Below are 26886 nucleotides of genomic sequence, written 5' to 3'. Positions count from 1 at the left end.
CGGCTTCAGTTAGCAGCAGTAGTGAAGGAATCGCTCGATCGGGTTCAGATAACGGTCATCGATCGATCGCTCGGGTTCAGTAACACGTAGCCTGCAGTGCAATCGCTCGGGTTCAGTTAGAGCCCAACGCCTCGCTCGGGTTCAGTTAGAGCCAACGCCTCGCACACACGTGCGTACGTGTACGAGAGAAACGCGCATCGCTTGGCCCCCGACCTCCCACCGTAGCCGGGAACTCCCCGAAATTTTCCTCGCCCTCGCTTCTACCACGGTTTTTTTCCATCATGGACGGCCCAAAGAATGTCATGCAGTTGCGTCTCCGGCCCGCCCAGGACGAAAAGCCCATTTTCTGTCATGTTTTTTTGTCATAGAAGTAGGAGCCCACCACATCTATGATGATACCGGGTTTTGTCACAATTATCGTCATAGAAGTGTCATATGTATGACAGAAACAAATTTCGTTCGGCCCAAAATGTCACGCATGTGTCTTTTTTTGTAGTGAATGCTCCCCAAGAAGCCACCAGGGCCACCGTATTCTCCTCATGCCCTCACACAATGCGAGATGTCATGATTCCACTATTGGTGCCCTTGAAGGCGGCAACCGGACCTTTAGAAACAAGGTTGGGGCTCTCTCCACAACTTAATTGGTGGCTTCCAACGAAACCCCAGAGCTTCACCACAATGGAATGTGGCTCCGAAGTGACCTCTTCCGACTAGGGTGCCCAAGCACCTAAGAGTAGCAAAATCCACATAAGAAAGTATGGGGGAATCAAGTTTCCTTTGGTGAGAGTGTAGATCTAGGTCTCCTCCTTCAATCCCTAGCAAATCAACAAGTTTTAGTGGCTAGAGAGAGAGTTTGAGCAAGAAAGCTTCAAGGGCATTAATGGAGGAGAGAGATGCAAGAGGTAGGTGTGAGGTGGGAGAAGCACCTCCTTAAATAGGATCCCATCAGATCCAACCGTTATGCGCAGAAACACATAGGAGCGGTACTTCCGCAAGGGTCACCGGTACAACCGGTGAATGCAGGAAACCCCTGCTAGGGCACCAGGGCGGTACTTCCATTGAGGTAACCGTTAGTACTGGTATATCAGAACAAACCCGAACTACCGTCCCACCACCACCCGACTACCGCCTCACCAACAGAAGGAAATCACCCCAGGCCAGTAGTTAGAGCGGTGGTTGGGCCGGAGCTACCGCTGGACCAGCAGTCCCTGACTAGTGGAGTTTGAGGCGGTACTACCGCCCTGAACATCGGTAGTACCGGTTTGTCAAAGAACAACCGGAACTTTCGTTCCACTACCGGTCTACCATCCGTACCCGGTACAGAAGGGAGTCACCCCTGAGCAAAACTTGGAGTGGTGGTAAGACCGGAACTACCGGCCAGCGGTACAACCGCTCGATGGAGCGGTACTACCGCCATGGGCAGAACTACACAGGACAGAGGACTTTGGGGAACCCCTCTCTCCTCGAACGGAGGGTATATGGTGGGTGCAAAGAACGTGTACGTGAAAAGATTCACCCAATACCTTCCGATGTGGATTCCCTCTTAAAGATACAGATATCCTACGACCAAAGAAATAAAAACATCAGAAACTCCGTCTTCAATCTTTTCCGCATAGAGGGAAGGCCTAACCGTCTTGCATCGCACAATGTGTACCTGAGAAAACTAGGACGCACGATTAGTCCACACGAGTGTTGTCATCATCACAAAAACCTTAAGGCAGAAGATGCCCTTACAAACTCCTTCTCTAGAAAGGATCTATTCTTAGCAACGAATATCTTGCCTTCGGATCTATGATAGAAGGTGTACCCAATAGTTTCTTTTGGGTATCCTATGAAGATGCATTTCTCCGATTTGGGTTCGAGCTTATCAGGTTGAAGCTTTTTCACATAAGCATTGCAGCCCCAAACTTTTAAGAAATGACAGCTTAGGTTTCTTGCCAAACCACAGTTCATATGGTGTCATCTCAATGATTTAGATGCTGCCCTATTTAATGTGAATGCAACCGTCTCTATAGCATAACCCCCAAAATGATAGCGGTAAATCAGTAAGAGACATCATAGATCGCACCATATCTAATAAAGTATGGTTACGACATTCTGACACACCATTATGCTGTGGTGCTCCAGATGGCGTGAGATGCGAAACTATTCCACATTGTTTCAAATGAAGACCAAACTCGTAACTCAAATATTCGCCTCCGCGATCAGATCGTAGAAACTTTATTTTCTTGTTACGATGATTTTCCACTTCACTCTGAAATTCTTTGAACTTTTCAAATGTTTCAGACTAATGTTTCATTAAGTAGATACACCCATATCTGCTCAAATCATCTGTGAAGGTCAGAAAATAACGATACCGCCGCGAGCCTCAACACTCATCGGACCGCATACATCGGTATGTATTATTTACAATAAGTCAGTGGCTCGCTCCATTGTTCCGGAGAACGGTGTCTTAGTCATCTTGCCCATGAGGCATGGTTCGCAAGCATCAAGTGATTCATAATCAAGTGATTCCAAAAGCCCATCAGCATGGAGAGTTTCTTCATGCGCCTTACACCAATATGACCTAAACAATAGTGCCACAAATAAGTTGCACTATCATTACTAACTTTGCATCTTTTGGCTTCAATATTATGAATATGTGTATCACTACGATTGAGTTTCAATAAAAATAGACCACTCGTCAAGGGTGCATGACCATAAAAGATATTACTCATATAAATAGAACAACCATTATTCTCTAATTTAAATGAATAACCATCTTGCATCAAACAAGATTCAGATATAATGTTCATGCTCAACGTTGGCACCAAATAACAATTATTCAGGTCTAAAACTAATCCCGAAGGTAGATGTAGAGGTAGCGTGCCGACGACGATCACATCGACCTTGGAACCATTTCCGACGCGCATCATCACATCGTCCTTAGCCAATCTTTGTTTAATCTATAGCCTCTGTTTCGAGTTGCAAATATGAGCAACAGAACCAGTATCAAATACCCAGGTGCTACTATGAGCATTAGTAAGGTACACATCAATAACATGTATATAAAATATACCTTTCACTTTGCCATCCTTCTTATCCGCCAAATACTCGGGGCAGTTCCGCTTACGGTGACCAGTCCCTTTGCAGTAGAAGCACTCAGTTTTAGGCTTAGGTGCAGACTTGGGTTTCTTTCTAGAAGTAGCAACTTGTTTGCTATTCTTCTTGAAGTTCCCCTTCTTTCCTTTGCCCTTTTTCTTGAAACTAGTGGTCTTGTTAACCATCAACACTTGATGCTCCTTCTTGATTTCTACCTTCGTAGACTTTAGCATTGCGAAGAGATAATTTGTACCCATATAGATTGTAATAAAGAGCTAATTTGTTCTATGCTAAGCAGTGTCGTATTCCAGAAGACTACTCTCGATCTCTGGGCTGGAATACATGGCGTTCCGATTTCTCTGAGCTGGGGTGCCACAGCAGCGCCGTGGCATAGATGGGTGTGCCTGCCCTCCCTGTACCCCTCTATATATAGGGGGAAGGGAGGAGGATGGGGCACCCTAGGGTTCCCTGGGGGGCGGCCACCAGGGGGAAACCCTAGATGGGTTTTGGTGCGCCTCCCACCGGGAGCCTTGGCCCCCAAGGCAAAGGGGGTGGCTGCCCGGAGCGACCCCTCCCCTTCTGGTTACGTGGGAAAGGGTGAGGGGGCATGCAGCCCCTTAGTCGGCTGGTTTTCCCCCTCCCCTTGGCCCATGGGGCCCCCCAACACTTGCCGCCCCCCCCCCCAAACCCCTCCCGGTGATGCTGGTCATCACCGGGTACCCCCAAAACAATTCCGGACTCCAATACCATTCGTCCAATATATCAATCTTCACCTCCAGACCATTCTGGAGTTTTTCATCACGTCCAAGATCTCACCCGGTACTCCAAACAATCTTCGGTAACCACCATAATGACTGAATTATACTTATATCGTCACCAAACGTTAAGTGTGTAGACCCTACGGGTTCGAGAACTATGCAGACATGGCTGAGACACCTCTACGGTCAATAACCAATAGAGGGACCTGGATGCCCATATTGGTTCCTACATATTCTACGAAGATCCTATCGGTTGAACCTCAATGTCAAGGATTCTGCTAATCCCGTATGCAGTTCTCTTTGTCCATCAGTATGTTACTTGCTCGAGATTTGATCGTCGGCATCTCCATACCTAGTTCAATCTCGTTACCAGCAAGTCTCTTTGCTCGTTTCGTAATACAAGATCACGTGACTAACTCATTGGTCACATTGCTTGCAAGCTCATTATGATGTTGTATTACCGAGTGGGCCCTGAGATACCTCTCGTCATACGGAGTAACAAATCTCAGTCTTGATCCATGCCAACTCAACAGACACCCTCAGAGATACCTGTAGAGCACCTTTATAGTCAACCAGTTATGTTGTGATGTTTTGTACACAGAGAGAGAGAGAGAGAGAAAGAGAGAGAGAGAGAGAGAGAGAGAGAGAGAGAGAGAGGGAGAGTTAAAAATATCACTAGCCAGCCAACCCTATCGTATGGGCGAATGATATTGGTACCTCTTGATGACACGGCAATCTTATACAGCCAGCTGCTCTAATATGTTCTCTTTTTTTGCAGATAAAAAAAGACCCAAAAGTAAAAAAATGTGCTGCACTATAACAATCTCATCGAATGCCTTGATCTCCATCTTACAGAAATTGATTTGATCGACTACCGAGGCAGCACATCTGAGATTAATTGGCCAGGTTCTTTGTTCTGGAGGCAAGTGTCCTCAAGGTAATGAGGTTTGGCGTTCTCTGGTGCAACAATGAATGGCGTGCTGATCACCGCAAGCGTCTAAGCCTAAATGACAAAGTCTTTGCAGAAGCAGAATTTGTTTTTTGAAACATCAAGTGGCCAGAGACTCGAAAAATTATTTGCCCATTAGTGACTTGTCAAGGTGGTGGATTTTAGTTTGTACGATAATGCTGCATCCACATAAAGTAAGGAAAGTTCTTACGTATACTTCCTAGTAATTCTCTCTTCGTAGGTGCAGCATTACTCCTAACATTTGTAATATCAGTTTGAAACTTGTAATATTGCCATGTCCTATTCCTGTGTTTTCAAAATCCTGCAAATCAAACAGGTCCTGAGTTGGAGATGATATTGTGCCTGCCATCTTTCACCAATAGCCGTCGGATCTAGATCTGACGCATACAAACCAAACTTCTCTAGTTTTGCAAAAAGATGCTCGCACTTGTTCCCTATTTACAAACAACTACTTGTAAGGCCATGGAAAAATCTGGCGCGATGGCCACTGCCAGCGCCGTCCACCCCCCAATCTTGGTGTTACGTGCAATGCACGGGCATCTAGGCATGGGAAATTATGTCAAACATGGCTAGTTGTAAGCAGGCTAGGTCTACAATCATGATGATAGTGACTGCAAACGGTGAGGCTGACTATGGTATGCCGAACACGACGCCTATACTCGGGTGTCATCTCAGGCGTAGGGTCTTGTCACTTCACTATGAGGAGCAGCACGTAATAATTTGACCAACGGGTAGTACAATGCTACTACATTGGTAGTACTACTACTAGTACTAGCACCACCGTCTAGATTTAGTAGTACTATCATGTCCATCCGGATTTAGTATTTGACTAGCAATATCTAGTAATGCATGTCACAAAAAATGTACTACTTCCTCTGTAAATGAATACATGGTGTATTGTTTCATTCCTATCGGCGAGATAAATTAATGTCTTTTTGCTACTTAATAGGATTACATGCAATGAACTAACCACTGCATGTGATGTTTGGTAGTCTCAAGTCATTGAAAGCATGCATGGCCCACATCTCTCATTGGTTGATATGTCACCAAATAAGAAAAGAGGAGGGAGTTAATGTACCGTGCCTAAGTGTTTTGGGATTATTTGGTTTTTGTAAGGTGACTTACACAACATTTTTTGTTACATGCATTAACATTTTATTAGTTAAATCAAAGGTCAAAACTTGGCGCAAAATGCAAAGGGGACCAATAAACCAGTAAACATCAAAGTTCTCTCGTTTGGCCCTAACTAGAGGTCCGGTGAGATGACTATACTGCACTGGCACGGAGGGGACGTAGCTTCATTGACTTACCGCACCTGCCTTTGGGTGTATGACACGTGGGCCCAACGGGTGGCTGTCCCGCCTGTCATACAGCCAAAGGCAGGTGCTGTAGAGGGGCAAGGAGTAGATGGCCAACACGCACGTGAATTCAACATAGTCTGCACTTCTCATATAAAGGCTCCCACCAGTCCAATCTACGAAATCCTATGCACCTACGCACCCTAACCAAGGGCAAGAGTGATCACTCCAATCGCAAGATCAGTTGACTAGAAGCTACACCCATGGAGGCGATGAGCGCGAGCATCAGCCGGCTGTGCCAGATGGTCCACGACGCCGGCCTGCGGCCCGGCACCGAGGAACATCTCCAGGTAGTGCTTGAGGCCGCCAGGGCGAGGGACCGCTTGGACAACAACTTCATCTCCTTGTTTGAGGAGGTCCTCGTCGGCTTCCTCGACAAGTTCACCATCGTTAAGAAGCTTGCAGACGACCTTGATGTACGCGTCCAGCCCACGTGCCCAGGCTCTGTGATGCCTGCCACCCTCAACTGCCTCTATGGTGACAACCTCTTCGACACACTGGTCGCCCTGCGACTGCCCGCCGTCGCGCCGGAGAATGTCCACCTCGAGGCCGCGCTCGCCGCGCAGCGCCTGGCGCAGCAAGACACCATTGACATAATCACACACGTCTACGTGCAAATCATCCACAACGACTACTACATGCAAGAGGAGGACGATAAGACACTGACCTTCTTGGACCGTAGGGCAACCTTGGACGGCATTGTTCAGAAGCACGTTGAGCTTGCCACCAACGCTGCTGCTCCTCACACGTCGGTTGGTGACCCGGTGCACTAGGGCGTGAGGATGTCATTGATGGATCCGTATGTATCTTTATCTTTCCGTCAAATCCATGTAGTAGTATATGGTACTACTAGTAATTATCTTACCTTTTGCATCAACTTGATAATTTTCGTATGTACTCCATGCATGAACCGCGCCATAACCAAACTTCTCATTACTCTAGGGAAAATCGTTATTTCTATCTATCGGTCGCGCCATGGAGCAGAACCAAATTTTACAAGTTACAAGTTCCAAAGGAAAACCATGTGGTGTTCGCAATGCACCCCCACATGGTTGGTCCGGCACGCCGCTCAAGGGGGAATGCGTGTTGTGTTGCATTTTCACTTACAAGTGGGACCGCAGTTGAGCAAACCGACTATCGGCAAACCCCAACCCTGCCCACCGCGCGATGGCTGAGAAAACAGGAGGGAGAAGAGATGGTTGTAGCACATACTCCAAGAATATTGGTGTTGGATGGGACTCGTGTGGGTGGCGTGTGCCGTACTGCTACACATGAATGCTAGTTATGGCCCATGCCACCCCACCATATCGAGGTGCTGGTTACATAGAACAAATTTCCTGGAGTACATGCCCAGCCCTCCTCTATCTCTCTTCTTAGCCAGCTAGCAGACGCGTGGAGCCCAACGTCTGTTTGCTCATATGCGGTCCCACATGTCATAGAAAATGCAAGAGGACCCACTGAACCTGCACATATTTCACCTCGACGTGCTGGTGATGAAAAAAAAATCCAGTAAAGATCTTCGGTGGCCGCTTTTGGAGTTACTCAAGAGTAGTAAGATTCTATTTATAGTTTAACCCAAGATGCACATCATATGGCTTCAACTACCACTCCATTTTCTTGCATGACACGACCTGGATGCTGGATGTCCCACATGTCAGCAAAAGGAGGAAGAACTCAACCAAATCTTCGGTTATGCTCTCGGATTAGACTAGTTGTGCTAATTTAAAATTTTATTGTGTAGAATGGATGCAAGTTTTGGTATTGGGAAGAAGAGTACATCGATATATTGATAGAGCGCAATTTAGTAGATGTTCTAGCACTTTTAGCTAGCATAGAGGCTAGAGATGAGACTAGTGCAGTTGTTGATAGAATAGAGGCTAGACATGAGACTAGATGCGAGGAAGCAACGTCTACTTCTTTACACTCGAAAAGAAAGAAGCACGCAAGATCGAGCCTCCGTAGATCAACAATGAATGCATCGAGAAGGCACTAATCCAACCTACAGGAATAGTTACAGAAGTTGGATATCTTCTAAAATGTATTCTTGTTGTTCTTGTTTTCTTTGGTCTTGCTTTTCTAGTCAAATTTTGGTGATGTATTTCCATGTACCAAAAATCAATGATGAAAAAATGATATGTGTTTGCAAAGAAAAATGTACGCGGCCGGGATGCGTCCGCGCGTTCGGCGCACAGCCCCCGCATCTGAGAAATGGCCCGGACACAACCCCATTGCCCTTGTCAAAGGACAGAATCCGGGCAAAATGGAGGTCTGTTTGGGGTCGTGCGTTGGAGTTGGCCTTACAAGTAGGACCGCAGTTGAGGAAAGCAACTATTGGCAAACCCCCACCTTGCCTGCCGCGTGATGGCTGAGTTAGAGAAACGACGAGGTTGAAGAGATTGTTGTAGCACGGACTCCAAGAAATATAGTGTCAGATGGAAGTCGTGCTGATGGCGTGTGTTGTACTCCTGGACGTGAATGCTTGTTCTGGCCCATGCCACCCTACTACTATATAGTAGTAGTATCGAGGATTCGAGGTGCTGGTTACGTACAACAAACACATTAACATATGGCCCACCTCACACTATGGCCAAATTTCCTGGAGTCTGTGCTAGGTTAAAAAGTGTTCTTTATGTGGGTGGGTGGCTGGTCTCAAGTTTAAAACTTGTTGTATTACGTATACATAGACGTAGAGATAGTGCAGCAGTTCTGAAAGTTTGAACCCAAACATCAGAATGCAATTTCTACTGGACTCATCCGAGGACCTAGGATGATGGGATTCGCAGCTATAGTAAAAACACCCACCCGACGCGTGAAGCATCTGAAGCTAGTATAAATAGTGTACTATTGTTGATTGGCCTCATCCGATAACTTGTTGCAATGCACGTACAATTATGTATTCGGAAAATATTTTTTTGCCTCGTCGCAGCACCCACTCAGACACGCGACTCGAAAGCCATTCATAAATTTAGTAAATTTATCATAGGCATATCATTTTATTACATACAACAGGTCATCAACCCACAATGACAATGAGGATACATTATAAATACTGAAGTTTTCATCACACAACAAATAACAAGCAATGAAATGAACTTAAACTCAACCAATCCTCGGCGTTGGAAACGCTTGCTTTGAACCATAAGTGATTCTCTGGGAAGGTCCATCTATTTTCAATCTCGAGACCAACGCAGGACTGATCATCTAGGCTGAAGCGGCCTACTATATCAGTACCAGGGTAGGGAACCACCAAAATGCCAGAGGTATAGATACAGTTGCTTCTCATAAATGGTAGTAATGTTGTGTCAACACCAGTTGGATCGCCTTTCACCATCATTGGATAGTTTTGTCCAAGGAAGAGTGAGTTTTCTCCAAGACTATCAATATTGTACCAGGAATAAGGTGTTGGCGCTAGCACACTAGTATCCATCCCGAATACCATGCAACGGGTGTTGGAATAGGTCTGGAGAGTGCGACCATGAGAGACAACACGTGCTCCCTCAGTAGTAACATCAGCAGTGCGCTGTATACACACAAGAAGGGGTGATCCATCAGAATAAGTTGCCAGGTGCCACTGAGTATATGGGCCCTCCTTGTCCTCATGCTCGTGATCATCACCATCATCATCTCCCCCTTGGTTATAAAATTTTTCAAGTAAAGTGGTGGAATGTTCACAGGACCTTGGAAACACAAGAAGAAGGTTATTAGTAAAGGGAAACTTTCTAACCTGCATGCATGTGGATGAAACAATTATAGTTACAGTGGAAGACAAAAGTACCGAAACTACGAGGATCCCATGCAAAAACAGTGCCATGACTGGTGGAAGCAAACACGAGACCCTCGTATTCAATTGCATCACCGTACACATCCATGTACAGAAACTGATTTTTGAGCAATATCCATCCAGTCAAACCACGAAGGACGGCAATAAGCTTGTCGAAGATAGCAACAACTACATAGTTCCTGTAATGCCAAGAGCGGTTGGGAACTCGACAAATTGCTATCTTCCATAGAAGACAGTCACCATGATCGTATTTGAACGTGCGTAGAATACCGGTGTGCTCAACCTCTGGGCAGTCTGCTGAGATATTTCGAAGTGGAACCCGGTGACGAGTGTACACATTCACAAGTTCCCACTCGCAATTGTACCCAATATAAACAACCCAACCTCCTGCGCCTGCCCAAGCCTTGCCCTCAAGCGATGGTGATACGTCTCCAACATATCTATAATTTTTTATTGTTCCATGCTATTATATCATCCATCTAGGATGTTTTATATACATTTGTATGTTATTTTATATGATTTCTGGGACTAACCTATTAACCTAGAGCCCAGTGTCAGTTTCTGTTTTTTCCTTGTTTTTGAGTTTTACAGAAAAGGAATACCAAACGGAGTCCAATTGACGGGCCAATTTTTGACGATTTTTTATGGACCAAAAGAAGCCCCTGGAGTAAAAGAGTTGGGCTAGAAGAGTCCCGAGCCGTCCACGAGGGTGGAGGGTGAGCCCTACCCCCTGGGCGCACCCCCTGCCTCGTGGACGACTCGGAGACCCCTTTGACGTGAGACCGACGCCAAAAAATCATATAAATACCCAAACCTCCAGAAAATAACCTAGATCGGGAGTTCCACCGCCGCAAGCCTCTGTAGCCACCAAAAACCAATCGAGACCCTATTCCGGCACCCTGCAAGAGGGGGGATCCCTCACCGGTGGCCATCTTCATCATCCCGGCACTCTCCATGACGAGGAGGGAGTAGTTCACCCTTGGGGCTGAGGGTATGTACCAGTAGCTATGTGTTTGATCTCTCTCTCTCTCTCTCGTGTTCTTGATTCGGCACGATCTTGATGTATCGTGAGCTTTGCTATTATAGTTGGATCCTATGATGTTTCTCCCCCTCTACTCTCTTGTAATGGATTGAGTTTTCCCTTTGAAGTTATCTTATCGGATTGAGTCTTTAAGGATTTGAGAACACTTGATGTATGTCTTGCATGTGCTTATCTGTGGTGACAATGGGATATTCACGTGATCTACTTGATGTATGTTTTGGTGATCAACTTGCGGGTTCCGTAACATTGTGAACTTATGCATAGGGGTTGGCACACGTTTTTGTCTCAACTCTCCGTTAGAAACTTTGGGGAACTCTTTGAAGTACTTTGTGTTGGTTGAATAGATGAATCTGAGATTGTGTGATGCATATCGTATAATCATACCCACGAATACTTGAGGTGACATTGGAGTATCTAGGTGACATTAGGGTTTTGGTTGATTTGTGTCTTAAGGTGTTATTCTAGTACGAACTCTATGATAGATCAAACGGAAAGAATAGCTTCATGTTGTTTTACTACGGACTCTTGAATAGATCGATCAGAAAGGATAACTTTGAGGTGGTTTCGTACCCTACAATAATCTCTTCGTTTGTTCTCCGCTATTAGTGACTTTGGATTGACTCTTTGTTGCATGTTGAGGGATACTTATATGATCCAAATATGTTATTATTGTTGAGAGAACTTGCACTAGTGAAAGTATGAGCCCTAGGCCTTGTTTCCTAGCATTGCAATACCGTTTACGATCACTTTTACCACTTGCTACCTTGCCGTTTTTATATTTTCAGATTACAAAAACCTATATCTACCATCCATATTGCACTTGTATCACCATCTCTTCGCCGAACTAGTGCACCTATACAATTTACCATTGTATTGGGTGTGTTGGGGACACAAGAGACTCTTTGTTATTTGGTTGCAGGGTTGTTTGAGAGAGACCTCTTCATCCTACACCTCCCACAGATTGATAAACCTTAGGTCATCCACTTGAGGGAAATTTGCTACTGTCCTACAAACCTCTGCACTTGAGGCCCAACAACGTCTACAAGGAGAAGGTTGCGTAGTAGACATCAGATGGCATCTTAACATCATACGTATCATTATCAAGCGGCATCAACTTGCACAAGGTGAGGCCTCCGTCGTCCCCGCGCCAGTCAGTAGGGACACGGCGAAGAAGATAGGGGAGATCAAACCGCTCCTGGACCCTTGGGTTCCTTGTAATGATGTTATTAGTTGAGTCGAGAATGGTCTTGAACGAACCTGCCATGCTAGCCGAGGTGATGACGTCGCACCGATCAATGAGTTCCTCCACCACGTCATCTTTCAGATCGGGGCAAGAAAAACGGGGCCGTTTCCAGCCTGTTCCCTCCATGGAGAAGACGATCGAACAATGGCAGAAGGAAGGGTGAAGGCAAATGGAGGAGGGAGGAAGAGCGTGCGACATCAGTTCCAAATCGAGAGGGAAAGGCGAAGAGACAGTGGACGGTTGCCAGTTTGACACGGTACACGAAGAGGCGCCCCGGAGTAGTAGAAAAGGACTCGCCGTCGTGTCACTCACATGTTGGAACGGGACCACATGTCAACGAAACATGGTGTGTAATTTCTCGTGCAAAATGCAATCTGGCCGTGTTGGCCCGAGGTGCCGCATTAGGTATCGACCTTTATTTTTTAACATACAATCTGAGTGGATAGCTCATGTGGTCATCACACGTGAGCGGATATATAGGTGGGCTAGGTGGGCAGGCGGCAACAATCTGAGTGCTAAAAGAGTTGATCCAATGCTTGGTTTTGTTTGGATTTCCAACTATGACCATTGGATAGAGTGAATCAATGGCTTACGTTCAAAGTTATTCTCATACTATAGAATGGTATAGGAGCGTGGAGAGATTTGCTTGATTTTATATCGCTAAATAATATAAAATATTATGAGTGCAGAAGCTCCACCGTGAGGTTTCTTGCTCCTTCTCGGTCGTCGGGAATCTATGTTCTTCCACTCTTTCGTTTAAGACATGAGCTTTTTTCATCCTTTTGCCGACACGCGGCACACTTATATGCCTCCATTTTAAAAATCATACTATATGCCTCCATGACACACGGGACATCTAGCATCAAGGTGGCGTGTCATGCAAGAAAATGGAGATATGCAGTGCGTAAGTGAGTCGTGCACTTCGATGGCACCTAGTACTACGCAATATTTTTTCTCCTCGATGGCACGTGAATAGTGCACGTATTCAATGACAGAGCACTGGATGGTAGCCATAGACATGGTCGGACCTTTTTGAAGAGAGTACTAATAAATAACTTTGATGTGTCCCGTCAACTCGCAGAATGACGAGAAGCTTGCTTACCTTCTCCCTCGCCAACGCGTGCGCGATGGCTTGCAGCACGAGTAGAAACTTTTGCTTACAAGCGGTGGACGTGCAGCAGTTCATTTGGTGTAAGATTGCCAGAAGTACTATTGTAGTACCATCATTATTGTTCGACTTCCGGAAGAGGAGAAGAGCCAAGCGCAAGGTCACCTACTAACCTAGTACAGTACTACTATAGCCAAAGCTGGTCCACCTTTTTAGAGCATGGTTAATTAATATAGGTGGCTCTTGCAGCGGCACATCATTTAGAGCAAGTACTCTCTTCGTAGGATCAAAGGAAGTGAAACAAAAGTTTGAGTGGATGCTAGATTGCCAATTAGAACATGATTACATAGGAAAAAATCCTATAGCATTCTATCCTATGAATCAAACGAGCAATGTAGGAAAATTATGATTGGGATCTCTCCAACAGTGTTCCTCGGCTCACACCTAGCATCATGGTGGTCGAACTTGGAGTCATTCATCTGGTACACGTGACATCTTAGATCTAGACACAAGGTGATGCGACTTCTCACTTCGTCCACCATTTGAAGTGGCACGCCGGTGGAGGACTAGCATACTCCAATATTAGGTTGGCTACATGTGATGTGGCAACTTCATATACTAATCGGATGCTGGCTATACTACTACGTACTCACACTCCAAGAAGTGACTCGAAAACCATTCATAAATTGAGTCTATGACATGCATTTGCAAATGTACCATTCATTACATACAACAAGTCATCAACACACAACGACAACGACGATACATGTTGGATTATAGATTATTTCCAACAAAACATTCTAGTAAATACTGAAGTTTTCATCACACAACAAATAACAAGCAATGAAATGTACTTCAACTCAACCAATCCTCGGCGTTGGAAACGCTTGCTTTGAACCATAGGTGCTCTGGGAAGGGCCAGCTATTGTCAATGTCAAGAGCAACACAAGACTGATCATCCAGGCTGAAGTGGCATATATCAGGAGCAGGGTAGGGAAACACCACAATGTCTGAGGTATAGATACAATTGCTTCTCATAAATGGTAGTAACATTGTGTCAATAGCAGCTGGACCGCCTTTAACCATCATTGGATAGTTTGGTCCAAGGAAGAGCGAGTTTTCTCCCAGACTATCAATACCGTACCAGGGGGAGGTGTTGGCGCTAGCACACTAGTATCCATCCCGAATACCCTGCAACGGGTGTTGGAATAGGTCCGGAGGGGACGACCATGGGAGACAACACATGCTCCCTCAGTAGTAACAATCTCAGTGCACTATATACAGATAAGAAGAGGTGATCCATCGGAATTAGTTGCCAGGCGCCACTGAGTATATAAGTCCTGCTCGTCCTCATGATCGTGATCATCACCATCGTCATCTCCCCCTTGGTTATAAATTTTTTCAAGTATAGGTGGTGGAATGTTCACAGGACCTTGGAAACACAAGAAGAAGGTTAATTAGTAAAGGGAAACTTGCTAACCCGCATGCATGTGGATGAAACAATTATAATTACGGTGGAAGACAAACATACCGAAACTACGAGGATCCAATGCAAAAACAGTGCCACGAGTGGTGGAAGCAAACACAAGATCCTCATATTCAATTGCATCATAGTACTCATTATCCGTGTACAGAAACTGATTTTTGAGCAATATCCATGGACGAACAATGGAATCAGTAACGATGGCAACAAGCTTGTCGAAGATAGCAACAACTTCATAGTTCTTGTAATTCCAAGAGCGGTTGGGAACTCGAAAAATTGCGATCTTCCATAGACGACAGCCACCATGATCGTATTTGAACGTACGTAGATCATCTGTGTGCTCAACCTCAGGGTACTCTGAGATTTTTGGAAGTGGAATCCGATGAAGAGTGTACACATTCACAAGTTCCCACTCGCAATTGTACCCAATATAAACAATCCAATATCCATTTGCGCCAGCCCAGGCCTTACCCTTAAGCGATGGCATCTTGACATCACATGTATCATTATCAAGCGGCATCAACTTGCACAAGGCGATGCCTCCGTCGTCCGTGCCCATGCGAACAGGATTATAGCAAAGAAGATAAGGAAGATCAAACCGCTCCTGGACCCTTGGGTTCCTTGTAATGATGTCATTAGTTGAATCGAGAATGGTCTTGAACGAACCTGCCATGCTAGCCGAGGTGATTACGTCACACCGATCAATGAGTTCCTCCACCATGTCATCTTTCAGATTGGGGCAATTATAATGGGATCATTTCCGACCTTTCCCTCCATGGAGAAGACGATCGAACAATGGAAGAAGGAAGGGTGGAGGCAAATGGAGGAGGGAGGAAGAGCGTGCGACAGCAGTTCCAAATCGAGAGGGAAAGGCGAAGAGTCGGTGGACGGTTGCCAACCTGCCACGGTACACGAAGTGGCGCCCCGGAGTAGTAGAAAATGACTCATCGTCGTGTCACTGACATGTTGGAATGGGACCACATGTCAACGAAACATGGTGTGTAATTTCTCGTGCAAAATGTGATCTGGCCGCATTGACCCGAAGTGCCGCATTATTTCCCGACTTTATTTTTTTAATGGCGTGCCGTTCAGTTTTGAAGCACAACTAACTGGCACTGTATGCAGAGAAAATATAAACTACTCTACCACTACTCCACCTCTAGTACTAGTAGTATAAAAAAGATATATAGGCTGGAGCTTCAGCGCTTTCTTGCTAAGGGCTGCCCACTTGCTTCTCACACTATCACCCTCTCTCCAGATCTAAAAAAGACGACCTCTCTCTCCCTCCTCATCGGTGGTTATTGATCCGCCGGGGAAGAAAAGGATGTGCAGCATTGATGCACTCGTCATCGGCGAGCGAGGTCACGCACTGACAACAAGGCTGTCCTTGCAGACCTAGCGCCCGCGCGGGATGGCCTCCGTCCCCAAGCTCGCTACCATAGTGTGTGCGGAGGACGACGACCATGAGCGAAGCCACATCCCACTGACCCTCCGGTATGCTACCTCTTTTCAAACCATACCCTTGTTCTATTGCCCCATCTGCCACGTCACTGCATGTGGATCTTTTCCCCTCCACCATCTTCCCAATTTGCTATCCTTGCTCTGCTGGTCATGCAGACGAAAACCCTAATTTGCACTATTAAAGGAAACCCTACTTCATGCAAACTAATCCATGTCTGGGTTGAATAAGGAAAGGAAGGGAGACTGTATTGTCCAAGAGAGTAGGCATCGAACCCGCATCTAGGTTTAAAAGGGGAAAATCAATAGCTAAGGAACGACTCTTGTGTATCTTGGTTGAAGAAGGGTAGAAAGGCATGACAACACAATAGAGAATGACTAGGTCGATCGGTTTGTTGTCCTCACATAGGAAAAAAGGTGGCTAAAGAGAACAAAAATGGGACGTAATCCACATATGCTGCCTGGATATTTGTTGCTCTGGGAAACCATACCTCCCTCACCACTCTATGCGTCCGTGGAGGTACATCGTACTGGTGCGCCCACTGCCCAAATGGGTCTCCCATGCTCTTATTGCCACTTTTTTGCTGTTAGTATAATGTCAGTAGTCAAGTCAAGCAATGCTACTGCTAAAGTGATGCGACATTTAACTAATGTCGCACTCAGTCTAATGCCACCGATAAATTTAAGCAATGACATTTAATGTCACTGGATTATTTCAGGGTTAGTTGTTGATTGTGGATGTATTAAAGATTTTTCAGCTAAGGCATTCTAATGCTGTTGCACAGCCAGTATACCAACGATGAATCTTGTTTCTACCTTCAGATTTTTGCCCTGTTAATGCTTATAGATTACATACCTCACTTTCATGAGATGAGTCGATTTTTTTGTACAGTGTCAAGAGGAAAGGTCAAGAGTGGGCACCTCCTCCTCCGGTTGTTCTCTTGATTCGTTCGATCAAGTTTTTATGTTTGACTGATTATCAAGATTGGGATAGCAATTTTTAGGTCCCCTCGAGTTCGAAATGATATTTACCTTGAAGGTACATGGTTTGCAAAAAATTTATACTGTCATTAGTTAATAATGCTAGTTACCTTCAGACTTTTGTATTTGGTTTAATGCTCATGCACAACTAGTATACCAATGCTGGAACTTGTTAGCTTTACATTTTGTATTGTTAATTCTTATAGAAATCTTCCAGTGCTAGAGTTTATTGAAATCTGTTCAGTAAAACCATTGTATTGTACCCTGTAATAAAATAACTACTCTACTGTTGCACTAGCCACTGGATTAGTGTATATTTGTAGTATTCGAATGGTGTTGCATTAGCGTATGGACATAAATAAAGTGTGGCAAGCTTTCCCAGATATGTGCTCAAGAAAACTACTACCTGTTTTTCTAAATACTAGACGTTTGGGTACTTTAAATTGAACTGCGAAAACGTCTTATATTAAGGAACAGAGGGTGTAGAGTTCACTCAAATTATCCCGGTAAAGCTAGTCACACCTTTGTTAAAATTAATGTTCATTATGTTATCGGAGGAGGTCTGTATGTTTGTCTCTAATGCATGTCGACTACATACCTGACATCATGATGTAATGTTAAGTCATTTCCTTTTGTACAGTGTCACTGAATTGTCAAGGCGGTGATGGCATTTTATTTTAGTTGAACTGCACAAAATATGCTTAAAAGAAGAGGAAAGGTCAGGAATCGATCATTCTTTCAGAAAGAACTATATATGCCTTTCTGACATCAGCCATTGTTGCCTTATTTATTCCTTCAAACAGGTGGTTAGAAACAGTCTTGCTACCTTTTCCCATTAAGAAATTGGAATGCTTATATTTGTGAGTCTATGCTTCAACTAGTGCCACTTTTATAGTAATCACACTTTCAATATCTATGCAAACAGGGATGCTCGATTTTAGTGGAACTGCACAAAAAGTCCAACTGGTTCAACATTAGGAGCATGTTTTCTTCCAAACCTTTATATCCAATTGGTGGCACTATGAGCTGTTCATTACGAAGGTACATGGTTTGCTACTATCTTGCTACTCTTTTTGTACTGTCATTAGATAGTAATACTAGTGGTTTGCATGTGAATTTATTGGCAGGGTGGACCTACATTGGAGGTGCAGGACAGGATTCAATGATTGGATGCTCAATTTCGGTTGTATCGATTTCACCTCTTCCATCACTGCGAACATGGATATCCTTGGTCTGATGAAGAATAGGCGCTATATTTCTGCTCTGAACCAGCAAATCAATTCAGTATGAAATTGTCCAGGGCAAAACATGACTGTATCAAATTGTCCAGTGCAAAACATGACAGATGCTAAGCGGAAGAGACATGTTTAAACCGAAAATACAAGGTGGGGTATATGTTTACTAGCTGCTTGATATTTGTGCAGACAGAGATGTCTGCCCGTTGCTATTTGGCAAACAAACAAAGTGACCGCAATTTTGGTTGAACTGCACAAGAGAATAGTATAGTCACTGCATGCAGTGCCATTTGAAAATAGACACAGAAAGATTGGATAGTCACTTCATGGACTGCAGAAAAGTAGTACTGTACTATTTATTGGCCAACACTAGGTGCTTCATTGCTTTGGTCTGATTATACAATGGGCATCATTTTGCCTAAGTTAAAGTTTGTATTCCGAAAATAGTCTCACCGTGTGATCGAGAGAAGACCAAATCATATTGCAGTGGATGTTCCTTCATCATGTGTGGTTCATTCTCATGGTTCCAGTTGTTGGTGAAACCACTTAAGTTTGCAAGAGGAATTGTAGACTTCACAAAAAAATTTGTCTTTCAGTCTGTACTGAATGTTGGCCAAGAGAAGCATCCATGTTAGTAGGAAGAACAGAAGTTTTTTCTAGATCTTTGCTTTTGGAGCTACATATTTGTATATGATCTGCAAATCATTGAGATGCATTAACATGTTGATCTTATGTATGGGAATCGTACTAGTTGGTTTTAGTTGCGACACAAGATCCGAAGTGGCTGATCTTTGCTTTTGGGGCTACATATTTGTATATGATATGTGAATCATTGAGATGCACTAACAGTTCCTTATTTCTGTTTGCTCAGTGTTTACAAGTTACTGATCGATCACTAGCTAGCCTACTAATGCGCTCCTGGCAGTTTTACTTGTGACGCAAGATCCGAAATGGCGGTCTTTTGAATAAAAATGCCTAGCTCTGAAGAAACTGACAAGCTGCTCTGAAGAAACTGCCAGCAAAAACGTTCGCAAATGCCTTATCTCTCAGCTAACATTCATCAGCTAATGCGATCGTACACGTACACCATCCGACCTACTCGATCCTACACATACACTATCCGACCTACTCGATCCTACACGGATAAATAGCAGATCACACACGTACTACCTCCTTTCCGGTTTGCAGGGCTCAATTCAAGAAACGACCTACTCGATCCTACACGAATAAATAGATGATCACGCACGTACTAGTACCTCCTTTCCGGTTTGCAGGGCTTAATTCAAAAATCTCACCAACCAAGGTACTCCCTTCGTCCGGGTTTATTAGTCCCGTGAGCCAAAGCAGCAAGACCAAGGCATGGCAATAATTAACTGCATGCAGAAGTTTAAGCCTAATAAATTCCACCAATTTAAGTGGCTGCATGCGTGCCCTCGGCTGCGACTCATTGCATGCTGCTCCGCGTACTGGCTGCGAGCGATTCTGAGTGCCTGCATGCAGCCGGCCGTAATTAAGGTAGCTAACTGATGCGAAAAAGATGCACTTTAATTGTTGCAGGCCTTTTAAATCCGTGGAATCATTATTGACAAGGAGGGAGTACCTCATCTGGATGATTCTACTGCACTCATTTGACCGTCATGCCGGCGTGCGACCCAGCATGGACGGGACGGGATGGCACAGTCATAATTTAAGTTTCTCTAGTTTTCCATGGCAAGTTGGTGCGCTAAAACATGCCTGCTTATGCATTGAATTCCGATGACCATCGCGCTACCTTCCGCCTATAAGTACTGTCTCCCGGCCTACTTCGGTGGCACCGTGACCCAACTCGCCCTATCCTCATAAGCCCCCACCGGCCCGACGTTGCTCGCCACTTATCCTCACTCTCGCCATGTCCGCCATGCCCCCGCCCGTCCGCGATAGGCGAGGCCGGAGGCGGTCACTGCCGGAACTAGTGTTCGGTTTTTCACCGGAAGGCAGACGGAGGGAGGAGGAATTCTAGCAGACCGGAAGGCAGACGGAGGGAGCACGACCACCTGGCATAGGAGCAGGAGTTGTTGGAGTGCAACCGCCTGGCGGAGGAGCAGCATATCGCCGATTTGTGCCACCAACGGGACATGGAGCAGCAGCGCACCGACGCTCTGAGTCACGAGCAAAGCGCCCGCAACTAGGCCGACTACGTGGAGGACGGCGCCCAGCAAATAGACCTGGAGGCTATCGGGAACGCACGCGTTCGCGACGCCCATTTTTACTACCAGCTCGTCAAGTGGGTTTCCCTCTTAGAAGCCGAAGCTTCGGTGGACCACGCCGGCATGGAAAGGGCCAACGCACGCGAGCAACGCGCCCTATCGCACCTCTGGCAAGTCCGAGGCGAGGCGGAGGACGCCAGTGCCGGTGTTTAGCGTGTACCGCAGATGGCGGTCGGCATCGTGTAGTTAGCTAAGAGTAAGTTAGTACTTGTACGCTACTAGAGTATTAGTGGGACTAGATAGTTAACTTGGCTATGATGGTTGTCAACATGGAAGTTTAGTACTCTATATGTGGATCAGACCTGTTACTTTGCTCTGAATGTTGAACTTTCCATTTGAACGTATGGAATGGGCTGTTATTTTTTTAAATGGGTTGTATTAGTCCTCCACGGGTTTAGAGGCTGACTTGTGGGCCTACCAAGTTGACGTGTACACAATCAAGAGATGATTGTATGTGGAGAGGATGACAGCAGGGACCCGCCAAGGTCATGGCAGTACGCAAGCAAGTGCCTCCTTATTTCAAGCCAATAAAAAAATGGCTCCTCCTAATGGATTTCTGACATCTGGGTCCCATGTAATTGTCAATGTAGTCAACAAACGAGAGAATTGCATAACGAGCGGCTAACACCAGGGACCCAGCAGCTCGCCCAGTTATTTTTTTTGGGTTAATTTGATAAATGCCACTCCAAATCTGGTGTTTTCGAGAAATGCCACTGCAATTTCCAAACTTTGAAAAATGCGATTTCATGCCATTTCCAGTGGCATTTTTCGAAGTCTGGAGTGGCGTTTTTCAAAGTTTGCAAATTGCAGTGGCGTTTTTCAAAGTTCGCAAAAAATGCAGTGGCATTTTTCAAAGTTTGGAAATTGCAGTGGCATTTGTATGAATTGCCATAATTGGAGTGGCGTTTATCTAATTTGTTTCTGAGACAGAAGCAGGGTGTCAACTGGGCTATGCGGGGCACTCTCGCCTATCTAGACAACCTTTTCTTTTATGTTTACCACAGACCAGCCCAGTAGTTTTTCTTTCTTTCTGAAAATGGCTAGCCCAGTTTTTTTGTGATTTGTCAACTAAGTCGCTTTGTCAGGCCTGTTGGGCTGCAAATCTTTCAAGACGAGGAGAGCTTCATTCGGCTGGCCGAGAAAATGGCCTATCAGTAATGAGAAATGGGTTGTACATTTTTAAAACACATCAAATCGGCAATTAGTTTCAAATTTCTTTTTTTCATTTCGAGATTTTAAATTGCATTCATTTTTATGTGTGGAAAATTTGTTGGATTTTATATTGATATACATTTATTTTTTAAATCAGTTTGGATGTGACTCGAAATTTCGGGATTAAAAACAGTTCGGACCGCACCGAAATATGCAAAATTTCGTATATGTTTTTAACCGTGGCCACATTATGGGCTGTAATGCTAATAAAAATAATATGGGCTCCAAAAAAACCTTAAGAATTAGCAAATGGTCTGTAAATTATTAGAAATAATGGCAGATGGTTGATCCACAAGCAGTGATTGTTGGATGTCCATCCAACAGCCGTCGTGCTTCTTCAATCTCTGCTCTTCCTGCTCCAGCCGCTCAAACAAGCGCCGACGAGATTGCCTGCTCCCTCCTTCCCGCGGCCGGCTGTGCTGCGGCGCAGGCCTCACCGCCCCACCGTACTCCCATCGCTGGCCTAGCCATCCCTCTACTCACCCACACCTGCTGTTATTCTCCGGCGACGGCAGGCGAACCAGTAAACCCTCGTACAGTCGTACTCCCCTCCACGTGGGAAACAACTGTCGAGTCTTCCCTGGCTCTGTGTCGTTCCCGTCCTGGGCCTCGCCGTCGTCCACCGCCCTGGTGCTCTTGGCGCGGCGTGGTCAACGTGGTCAACGACCGACATGCATCTGAAGTGGACTGTATGTGGAGAGGCTAACAGCTGGGTCCACAGCCGCACGCAAGGAAATGCCTCCTTATTACGCGCAAAATAATGATTCCTCCACCTAACATCTGGGACCCACCAAAAGGGCATCTGTATTTCACGAAAAAAATGTTATCGCCGTTGACAGCTCGGACCCACCAGCTATATCTTCGCACGCAAGGAAGTGCCTCCTTATTACGCACAAAAAAAATGAATACTCCCCCTGCTAGCTGGGACCCAGTATAATGGGAGGCTAACTTGTGGGCCTACTAAGTTGACGGGGACGGGGGGCTTTGACAACTTAGTCAATATGAACGGTTCTAGCTCCAGTGACCATACGATGTCCATCCAATGGTCGTAGTGCTTCTTCAACCTCTAGTCTTCTTGCTCCAGCCGCCCAAAGCAGCGCCAGTTGTGCCGTCTGCTCCTGCCTCCCATGGCCGGCTGTGCTGTTGCGGAGGCCTCACCGCCCCCTACTACTTCCACTGCTGGTCAGGTCATCCCTCCACTCACCCACACCCCCTGTTATTCTAGGCGACGGCAGCCTCACACCGCAGCCGAACCAGTGAACCCTCATACCCCTCTCCGCGTGGGCATCCACTGTCGCGTCTTCCCCGGCTCCATGTCAACCCCTTCCTAGGCCTTGCCGTCGTCCACCGCCGTGGTGCTCTCGGCGCCGCCTGGTCAATGTGGTCAATGACCAACTTCCATCGGAAGAGTACTGTACGTTGAGAGGCTGACAGCTGGGTCCATGGCAGCCGCAAGGAAGTGCCTCATTATTACGCGCAAAATAATTATTCCTCCACCTGACAGCGGGGACCCATCGAACATGCCACCGTATTTCATGAAAAAAAAGTTTCCCCCTGACTGCTAGGACCCACCAGCTACATCTTCGCATGCAAGGAAGTGCGTCCGGGCTAAAAAATGATTCGCCCCCCTGACTGCTTGGACCCACCAGCTACATCTTCGCACGCAAGGAAGTGCCTGACAGTCAGGACCCACCTGGTCGAAGCGTACATAGCGTTGTCATTCTGGTCGCGAACGTGTACGTACATACTGGTTGATGTAGAGGCGCGCACCTGTCGTAGTAGAGGCACGCACATAGCATGTACACGTACGTACAACGGCTAGTGTGCAAGAAAGAAAATACGGCCATGTACGTACATACGGGCGGGGTCTTGAACGCCTACTCGCGCATACTTATGGCCAGGGCTCGTGTACATGGCTGGGTCGGAACGGAGAAACTGCGTCGTCGTGTTCATTGGGAGGCAACGGAATGCGTCGTGTTCATCGGGAGGCAACGGAACGAATGGGAGCCAACCGGCTTGGACGGAACAGCCGATGGAAACGAGGCCTGGCGTACCACAGAATGGAGGAAACGGCCTTGTGTTCGACCGGCCATGGTCAAAAAAGGATCCTATTCATCGGGAGGGGTCTAGCATACCGCAAAATGGAGGAAACGGACTTCCGTTGGACCTCCTACAGTCGAAACGGGGTCCTGTTGATCGGGAGGGGTGTGGCATACCGCAAAATGGAGGAAACGGACTTGTGTTGGAGCACTATGGTCAAAACGGGGGTTCTGTTCATCGGGAGGGGTGTGGCGTACCACAAAACGAGACTCCACATGATACTGTTCATCTCCATCGTCGACCTCCTCCAGCCCCCACGGGCTATTGTTCATCCACTGTCGACCTCCTCCAGCGTCCACCTGCGACTATTCATCCACAGGGTTCCTGTTCATCCAGCCTCCACCGCGCGCTACTCCACGGGCTACTGTTCAACCACCCCTCCATGGGCTATTGTTCATCCAGCCCTCCACCGGCTACTGTTCAACCAGCCCTCCATGGGGCTGTCCTATTCATCCAGCCCTCCACGCGGTCTTGTTCATCCAGCCCCAACCGGCTCGATCGATCGGAGTCCTGTTCATCCAGAGGCAACACCACGGGGTCCTATGCATCCACCCCCACTAGGAACTGTTCATCCAAACCCCCCAGCAATGCTCACTATTCATCCAACCCCCCCCCCCCACAGCAACGCTCACTGTTCATCTAGAGGCAGCATCGATTGGCTTCAATTAGCAGCAGTAGCGAAGGAATCACTCGATCGCTCGGGTTCAGTAACGTGTAGCCTGCAGTGCAATCGCTTGGGTTTAGTTAGGCGACGCCTCGCTCGGGTTCAGTTAGAGCCCAATGCCTCGCACACACGCGCCTAACGTGTACGAGAGAAACGCGCATCGCTCGGCCACAAACCACCCACCGTAACTAGGAACTCCCCGAAATTTTCCTCGCCCTCGCTTCTACCACGGTTTTTTCCATCATGGACGGCCCAAAGAATGTCATGCAGCTGCGTCTCCGGCTCGCCCAGGACGAAAAGCCCATTTTCTGTCATGATTTTTTGTCATAGAAGTAGGAGCCCACCACATCTATGATGATACCGGGTTTTGTCACAATTATCATCATAGAAGTGTCATAAGTATGACAAAAAAAATTCGTTCAGCCCAAAATGTCATGGATGTGTCTTTTTTTGTAGTGTTGAGAAAGGCCTTATCTCTTGCATACAAGGTGACAAGAATCTCAATGACCTTTTGAGCAATCAAAAGGAAGTTGTGGCTAAGGAGGGAGTTGGGTTCGCACCCAAGTCCAAGAACAAGAAGAAGAAAGACAAGACCAAACGACCTCCTCCTCCTCTCAACCAAACATTTGTGAATGCGGGAGAGGGTGCATCAAAGGAGAAGAAGAACAATGTGAAGGGTTGTGATGTCAAAAAGGGCAATGCCACCCCTTCCAACAAAGCCGGCGACTTTAACCCTTCTTATGTGTTGTGTCGTGCTAGTGATGGGCATGTTTATGCTAAATTTGTTGGTTCTCCTTATGAGTACATCGAATGGTCTATTTGGGTTCCTAAGACCCTTGTTACTAACATCAAAGGACCCATTACAAAATGGGTACCTAAAACCAAGCATTGATATCTTGTAAGTGTTTGCTTCCGGTGGGGGATCATGGTTGCTCGATAATGAGCCACAAATCATATGACCGGGAGAAAGGACTTGGTGGTGGACGTGCACAATATCCCATCTATGCCCACCAACGCCGAGTGGGGTGATGCCTCGTCTTTTAAGGTATTGGGTCTCGGCAAGGTTGTAATTTCTCATGATCTCACGATCGAGAAAGTCATGCTTGTTGAGTCCCTTGCATACAATTTACTTTCCGTTCATCAACTTGCACTCATGGGTTTTACCATTTTCTTTGATATTGATAGTGTGGCCCTCTTGTGAAGCAAGACTCTTAAAGTAGCCTTTGTTGGGCATGTCGAGAATGGTCTTTATGTGATTAAATTTTCGGAGCGACCCACTAAGACCGTGACATGCCTAATGGCTAAAGTTGATGTGGGGTGGCTTTGGCATCGCCGTTTAGCCCATGTCAATATGAGATCTTTGCAAAGTCTTCTCAAGGGGGACCATGTCCGTCGACTAACAAATGTTAGTTTTGCCAAAGATCGTGCTTGCAGTGCTTGTATCGTAGGAAAGCTACATGAGAAGGCTCACCCTCCCACGACTATCATCTACTCGAAGAGACCCTTAGAGCTCCTTCACATGTGTCACGCCCAATATGCGACCCTATCCAAAAGTAACTCGATGGTCCCACCAAGGATAGACCCGCATATTGAAATGCTTTTGCAAGGTGGATATCATTACATCAATATTACATAATAGATGGGGTTACATACAAGAGGCATACAATGCCACACGAATACAACATCATCTCACATGAGAACAACATCCGACTACGGATGAAACACAAACAGAAGCTCAAACGACATCCACCCTGCTAGCCCAGGCTGCCGACCTGGAACCTATCCCTGATCGAAGAAGAAGCAGAAGAAGAACTCAACACAAGCAAGCATCGCTCTCGCATCATGATCATCGCATAACATGTACCTGCAACTGTTGTTGTAGTAATCTGTGAGCCACGAGGACTCAGCAATCCCATTACCATGGGTATCAAGACTAGCAAAGCTTAATGGGAAAGGAAGGGGTAAAGTGGTGAGGTTGCACCAGCGATTAAGCAAGTATGGTGGCTAACATACGCAAATAAGAGCGAAAAGAGAGCAAAAGGAACGGTCGTGAAGCTAGCAATGATCAAGAAGTGATCCTGAACTCCTACTTACGTCAAACATAACCCAAAAACCGTGTTCACTTCCCGGACTCCGCCGAAAAGAGACCATCACGGCTACACACGC

The sequence above is a fragment of the Triticum aestivum genome, chromosome 2B, assembly GCF_018294505.1.
Source record: "Triticum aestivum cultivar Chinese Spring chromosome 2B, IWGSC CS RefSeq v2.1, whole genome shotgun sequence".
Lineage (NCBI taxonomy): Eukaryota > Viridiplantae > Streptophyta > Magnoliopsida > Poales > Poaceae > Triticum > Triticum aestivum.
The sequence above is the reverse complement of the archived record's forward strand: the minus strand, read 5'-3'. Positions refer to the sequence as shown.